Source organism: Esox lucius, chromosome 4 (assembly GCF_011004845.1).
Source record: "Esox lucius isolate fEsoLuc1 chromosome 4, fEsoLuc1.pri, whole genome shotgun sequence".
NCBI classification, from domain to species: domain Eukaryota; kingdom Metazoa; phylum Chordata; class Actinopteri; order Esociformes; family Esocidae; genus Esox; species Esox lucius.
In genome coordinates this window covers 33210536-33217801 of record NC_047572.1, presented here as the reverse complement: position 1 = coordinate 33217801, position 7266 = coordinate 33210536, and positions in this window count along the sequence as shown.

Genomic DNA, 7266 nt, shown 5'->3' with positions numbered 1-7266 from the left:
ATGAACATGAAAAGTATGAGCATGTACAGCACCCAATACTTAGTGGGGGCTCCTTTTGCCTGAATTACTGCAGCAATGCAGCATGGCATGGAGTTGATCAGTCTGTGGCACTGCTCAGGTGTTATGAGAGCCCAGGTTGCTCTGATAGTGGCCTTCAGCTCTTCTGCATTGTTGGGTCTGGCGTATCGCATCTTCCTCTTCACAATACCCCATATATTTTCTATAGGGTTAAGGTCAGGCTGGTTTGCTGGCCAATTAAGAACTGGGATACCATGGTCCTTAAACCAGGTACACGTAGCTTTGGCACTGTGTGCAGGTGCCAAGTCCTGTTGGAAAATGAAATCTGCATTTCCATAAAGTTGGTCAGCAGCAGGAAGCATGAAGTGCTCTAAAACTTCCTGGTAGACGGCAGCGTTGACCTTGGACCTCAGAAAACACAGTGGACCAACACCAGCAGATGACATGGCACCCCAAACCATCACTGACTGTGGAAACTTTACACTGGACTTCAAGCAGCGTGGATTCTGTGCCTCTCCTCTCTTCCTCTAGACTCTGGGACCTTGATTCCCAAAGGAAATGCAAAATGTACTTTCATCAGGGAACATAACTCAGCAGCAGTCCAGTCCTTTTTGTCTTTAGCCCAGGCGAGACGCTTCTAACGCTGTGTCTTGTTCAAGAGTGGCTTGACACAAGGAATGCGACAGCTGAAACACAAATCTTGCATATGTCTGTGCGTGGTGGTTCTTGAAGCAGTGACTCCAGCTACAGTCCACTCTTTGTGAATCTCACCCACATTTTTGAATGGGTTTTGTTTCAGAATCCTCTCCAGGGTGGGGTTATCCCTATTGCTTGTACACTTTTTTCTACCACATCTTTTCCTTCCCTTCACCTCTCTATTAATGTGCTTGGACACAGAGCTCTGTGAACAGCCAGCCTCTTTAGCTATGACCTTTTGTGTCTTGCCCTCCTTGTGCAAGGTGTCAATGGTTGTCTTTTGGACAGCTGTCAAGTCAGCAGTCTTCCCCATGAATGTGTTGCCTACAGAACTAGACTGAGAGACCATTTAAAGGCCTTTGCAGGTGTTTTGGGTTAATTAGCTGATTAGAGTGTTGCACCAGGTGTCTTCAATATTGAACTGTGATACTGAATTTGGGGTTTTCATTAGTTGTCAGTTATAATCATCAAAATTAAAAGAAATAAACACTTGAAATATATCAGTCTGTGTGGAATGAATGTATACATTATGCAAGTTTCACTTTTAGAATGGAATTACTGAAATAAATACATTTTTTGATGATATTCTAATTCAATGACCAGCACCTGTATGTGATAGACTCATAGAGATGGAAAGAGCTCGCGTCTGTTCGTCCGTACTGTAGTCTCTGTTCTGGCATTACTGCACATGGTAAGGAGGTCAAGACGGTTATAAATAACCTCACACCTAGGCACTGGTTGTTTTATTTAAATATAGCTAGCAAAATATACCGAGCCTCGTTGCCACAAAACAAAACAAAACATAGTCCAACAACTAATGTTGAATGGCCAAATAGAAGCCATCACCAACGAAAACGTCCTTACAAATAATTAGAAGCATGGTTTTTCACTGAGGTAAAATTGGTTTTATATTCGCACATTCAACAGACATTCAACAGACATTCAACAGACATTCAACAGACATTCAACAGACATTCAACAGACATTCAACAGACATTCAACAGACATTCAACAGACATTCGCCAATAGCCATTTACAGCTTTGAAAATCATGAACTTATGTATTGATTGACATATACACGTCACACAACGTCTGATTTATTCTATAAATGCCTGGCATACTTTTACACTAACCTCTGTTTTCAATAGAAATTCTACTTTGGATTAAGTAGAGCAAACCAGAAGTTGTTTGGTATGTGTATGGGTTAGGTTCTATTTTTGTTCGGTTTCGTTTTTGCTTTTGTTTGTGAACGTGGCCTGTTTGGTTTTTGTCCTTTGATTTCAAACGTAGGTTGTCCTTTTGTATTATTGCTTCCACCTGTTCCTTGTTTGCCCTCGTTGTGTTCCTATATAAGGTACTCCTGCCCTAGCGTTTCTTGCCTGTCATTGTCTAATGTAATGTGGTATGTTGTTTTCTGTTTCGTATCTCAAGAGCCTTATATGTTTCGTAAGCGTCGGATTAAATACCCTTTGTCTGAACCTCTGCGCCTGTGTCCTGCTGCAACCACAATTAAAACGTGACAATGTCAATTAATTAATATATTACCGATTTCAGAAACGAAACCGAACAAAAACAGAACCTAAACCATAAACATACTGTAGCGATCTTGGTAGGGCGAGTATAGAGGCCCTACCGGTCACTACAATACCAAACAACGTATGATTTGTTCTACTTAATCCTAAGTAGAATTTCTATTGAAAACTATGGTTGCAAAAGAATGCCAGGCATTTATAGAATAAATCAAACGTTATTTGATGTGTGTCAATCAATTAAGTTGATTTTCAAAGCTTTAATTGCACTATTAGATTTCAGGAATTTCTACTAAATCCTTAGTAGAATTTCTATTGGAAACAAAGGTTTTAAAAGTATGCCAGACCTTTATATAATAAATCAGACGTTGTTTGATCGGTATATGTCAATCGATGAATACGTTTTTGATTTTCAAAGTTGTAAATGGCTATTGGCGAATGTCTCTTGAATGTATGTTGAATGACTCTGCTGTAGGGTGATATCAGGTAAATTGGGCCACTTTTTGGTAAATCGTTTGGGACAATAATACAATACCATATATGCCCTTTCCATGTGTTTTTATGATTAATAATGACTGTTTTTGATAATTTTGTGTTGAAATTATTTAATAAAATATTATTTAGGCCCTACAGTTCTTGAAACATCAGCTGTGCCAACTTTTTTTGCATGAGCAGTTTCAGGTAAAATGGGCCAGTTGTTTCAGGTATAAGGGGCCAGTCAAACTGCAAAGGTAAATAGTAATTTATCATCAATTTTAATTTTAAAACACAGTTGCGTGTGTGTGCGTGTGTGCCAGACAAGTTGTTGTCTCCCCCTTCTCTCCGGCACACACCTCCACACATGGCTGGCCAACCTGTCCAACGACCTTTGTCGAACTGAACTGGTCCTGAAGCCCAGACTCGTATGCCTAAACTTTACCTAGATGTAATGCCTAACCTTAACCCTGAACTTACCCAACAACGCCTGGACCTTAAAGAAACCCCAATTCTAACTATAAAATCAACTGTAAGTTTGACCCTAAACTTAAACCCTGAGCTGGAAATTGAGGTCCCTCATTGGGACCGGCAAAAGGTCCCAATTAGGTCAATTTTTTCTGGTTTTACTATACTCATTGGAACATTTGGTCCCCATTCGTTCAGTAAGACCTAACCCGCACGTACATACACACACACACCCTCACACCCTCACACACACATTCACTCACACACACACACACTCAAACACATGTGTATGTGTGTTTGTGAGTGACACAGATGATGGCCCATTTTAGCTGAAACCATGTTGCCCATTTTACCTCGGTGGGTTAAGGTAAATTGGGCCACCAAGAAAAACATAACTTTTTCAAAAAATATGTTCATATACAAAACTAACAACATTAATTCTAATTGATGCCATCAAGACAGATATTATGCATAGTTTATTTTATGTGCATGTTTTTTTTTTTTTATAGATTTATCATCCTTATAATAGTTGAGTTAGATTTGGTATGCCAGGCTACTTACCATGCAGCTTTCTGGTGCAGTCTTGAATTGAAGTATTGCCCTGCCCACCATAGCAACCATAAACCAATCAAATCACCTGTTACTTGTCAAGCACAGTTATGACAATAGTTTGAAATCCTTTGCAGTCATTGGCTCTAAATTCCAGAGGGGCTGGGACCCCCAAACCTTAAATGACCCATTTTACCTGATATCACCCTAGCATAGCATACAGTGAATCACGGTGACATATCCATTATCCAGTGATAATATAACCACTTTTATGTATCCAATAGTAATAGTATGATGTATTGTTCCACAAGGTTCTGTACAAGGACCTCTCCTATTTAACCTTAACATGCTTGCACTAGGTCAAATCATGCTAAATAATGAATTACCTTAAATGCAGATGATTACAGTCACATAGACTTGTTGTGTTAGTGCATCAAACAAGTCAATGAATGCATGAGATAAAACTTCCTCCAATTCAATAAAGACAAGATAGAGGTGCTTGTCTTTGGAAATAAACAAGAAAGGCACACATTTAGTGGCCATCTTAACTCTCTTATGATGAAGACGTGACCAAGCCAGAAATCTTGGAGTAATTATGGATGCAGACTTGAATTTCAACAGTCACATCTAATCTATATCTGAATCAAACTTTTACCATTTAAAAAACATAGCAAGAATTAGGGGATTAATGTCCAGAGTCTATTTAAACCTAGTCAAGGTTGGAAGGATGACCAGATGTACAAGGACAGGGACAACACGGTGGGGCGGTCAGCAAAGTGGCAGCTGAAACTGTCTGGGGGAGGCCCCGGACAGAGCCAAACAGGCAAGAAATCAATCCACCCACATTGCCAGGCATCAACCAAAGGGACACCCACCAACCGCAACCACCCTGAATGAGGCCTGAGTATTGCTAGCAGAGTACAGCCCAATTGCACAAGTGCGCAACAGAGAGACAACAAGCCAATGACTCTACCCCCAAATGGCATTGGAGGGAGGGCATCCCAGTGGCGATGAGAGCCCGCCTGGCAAGTAGTGGGACAATATCAAGCTTTTCTGGTCACCTTCACGCCTCTGGGCCAAACTCCCCTTAATCAAAACCATGCTGTGGAGATTAGTCTTTAATAGACACTTGAAAGTTTGCACTGAGTTTGCATTTCTAACCTTAATTGGCAAATAATTCCACAGTAGTGGGGCTCTATGACAACAGGCCCTGCCTCCGGCTGTTTGTTTAGAAATTCTAGGTATCTAAGGTTACGTGTAGGTATGTATGGCTGGATCCTGTCAGCAAGGTAAGTAGGAGCCTTCAAATTGTTCCTGAAACCAGAACTAAACAGTATAATTGGAACAAACTTACAGAAGAACTGAGAGCTAGCTCACTATCTTTTAAAATATGTCTCAAGAGTTGCTTATTTTCATCTTCGAAACATCGCAAAAATTAGAAACTTTCTATCAAAAACTGATGCAGAAAAATTAATCCATGCTTTCGTTACTTCTAGATTAGATTACTGCAATGCTCTTCTCTCTGGTTATCCAGACAAATTAATAAATAAACTTCAATTAGTGCTGCACACAGCTGCTAGAATCCTAACTAGAACAAAAAATTTGAACTCATTACTCCTGTCCTGGCATCCTTACATTGGCTGCCTGTTAGGGTTAGGGCTGATTTTAAGGTTTTACTCTTAACCTATAAATCAATACATGGACTTGCTCCTACTTACCTTGCTGAAATGATCCAGCCATACATACCTACACGTAACCTTAGATCGCAAGACGCAGGCCTTTTAATTGTACCTAGAATTTCTAAACAAACAGTTGGCGGCAGGGCCTTTTCTCATAGAGCTCCACTCCTGTGGAATGATCTGCCAATTAAGGTTAGAAATGCAAACTCAGTGCAAACTTTCAAGTGTCTACTAAAAACTCATCTCTACAGCACGGTTTATAATTAGGTGTAGCCTGGCCCGGGGGCGTGAAGGTGACCAGTAGGCTTGATACTGTCCACCCTTGCTGTCTTGCCAGGTGGGCTCTCGTCACCACTGGGATGGCCTCCCTCCAATGCCCTTTGGGGGAAGAGTCACTGGCTTGTTGTTGACTCTCTATTGCGCACTTGTGCAGTTGGGCTGTACGCTGCTAGCAATACTCGGCCCTCATTCAGGGGGGTTGCGGTTGGTGGTTGTCCCTTTGGTTGATGCCTGGCAATGTGGATGGATTGATTTCCTGCCTGTTGGGCCCTGTCCGGGGCCTCCCCCGGGTAGGGCCACAGTGTCACCGGACCCCCCCCGTCTCAGTTCCAAGGTGTTACGCTGCTATATTATTGTGCTGGGGGACATGAGGGATGTACTACTAACTTTTCTCAGTTTCCTCCAATTTTAAATTTTAGAAGGAGATGAGGTCCTGGTCCACACCTGCGGATTACCTGGTTTGGGGGGACCGTTGCTGTTCCTGTCCTTGTCCACCTGGTCATACTTCTGACCTAGTCTAAAATCAAATATACTCTGGATTTAGCCAAGAGAAATTTATTTATTATTCCAATTGGACTCTTAATATCTCACCCGGCACAGCCAGAAGAGGACTGGTCACCCCTCTGAGCCTGGGTCCTCTCTAGGTTTCTTCCTAAAATTCGACCTTCTTAGGGAGTTTTTCCTAGCCACTGAAATTCAACACTACTGTTGTTTGCTCCTTGGGGTTTAAGGCCGGGTGTCTCTGTAAAGCACTTTGTGACAACTGCTGTTGTAAAAAGCGCTTTATAAATAAATTTTGATTGATTGATTGATTAAAGAAGATAAAAACTTTCATTTCCTCTGTAGCATTTGATTCTTTATAAGACCTGGTTAGACTAGCTCTGGCTATAGGGTGAAACTACTCTTAACTTAGGTCAACCACCATCACACCGTCAAATTGAATCAAATTACCACAGTGAAATAATGTACATTTTGTTGTTGTAAGAGATACACATTTGTGTGAGCGAGGTATATTTATTTCAAAACTGGTATCTGGCGAAGAATTCCTGCCATGTTTTCAATGTGCGACAAGGTAGCAAATGTCCCAAACGTGTTACATATTTCATATTTTTAGATATAAGTCAGGCATTCTCTGACACTGTCAGTGGTGTTACATATATTCGTTTTATCTCCCTTTTTTTCCTCTCTTCTTGTACTCTTTATCTCATTTATTTTTCTTTTGAATATGTAAAGCACCTGGAGTTATCACTGTATATAAAACGCGCTATATTAATAAATTGCCTTTGCCTTTCAGCACAGTACGCGACTTGAATTCAACCGTCGGAATCGGAATCCAGCTCTTCAGTGACGTCTTCGTCTGACTTCCTGGTCAAATCCAAACTAACCTTCACAATAAGAGTTTTTGACGTAGATAACTTACATCTAAATAATTAATATTACGATGTAAGCATATATAAATTAACATATAAATGACCAACAGCATAATTGTGTTTTTATATGTTTTTATGACATCATATTCAGAAATAACTTTTAATTTATACAAAAAAGCAGAACAAATACGTTCTCTTCCGGAA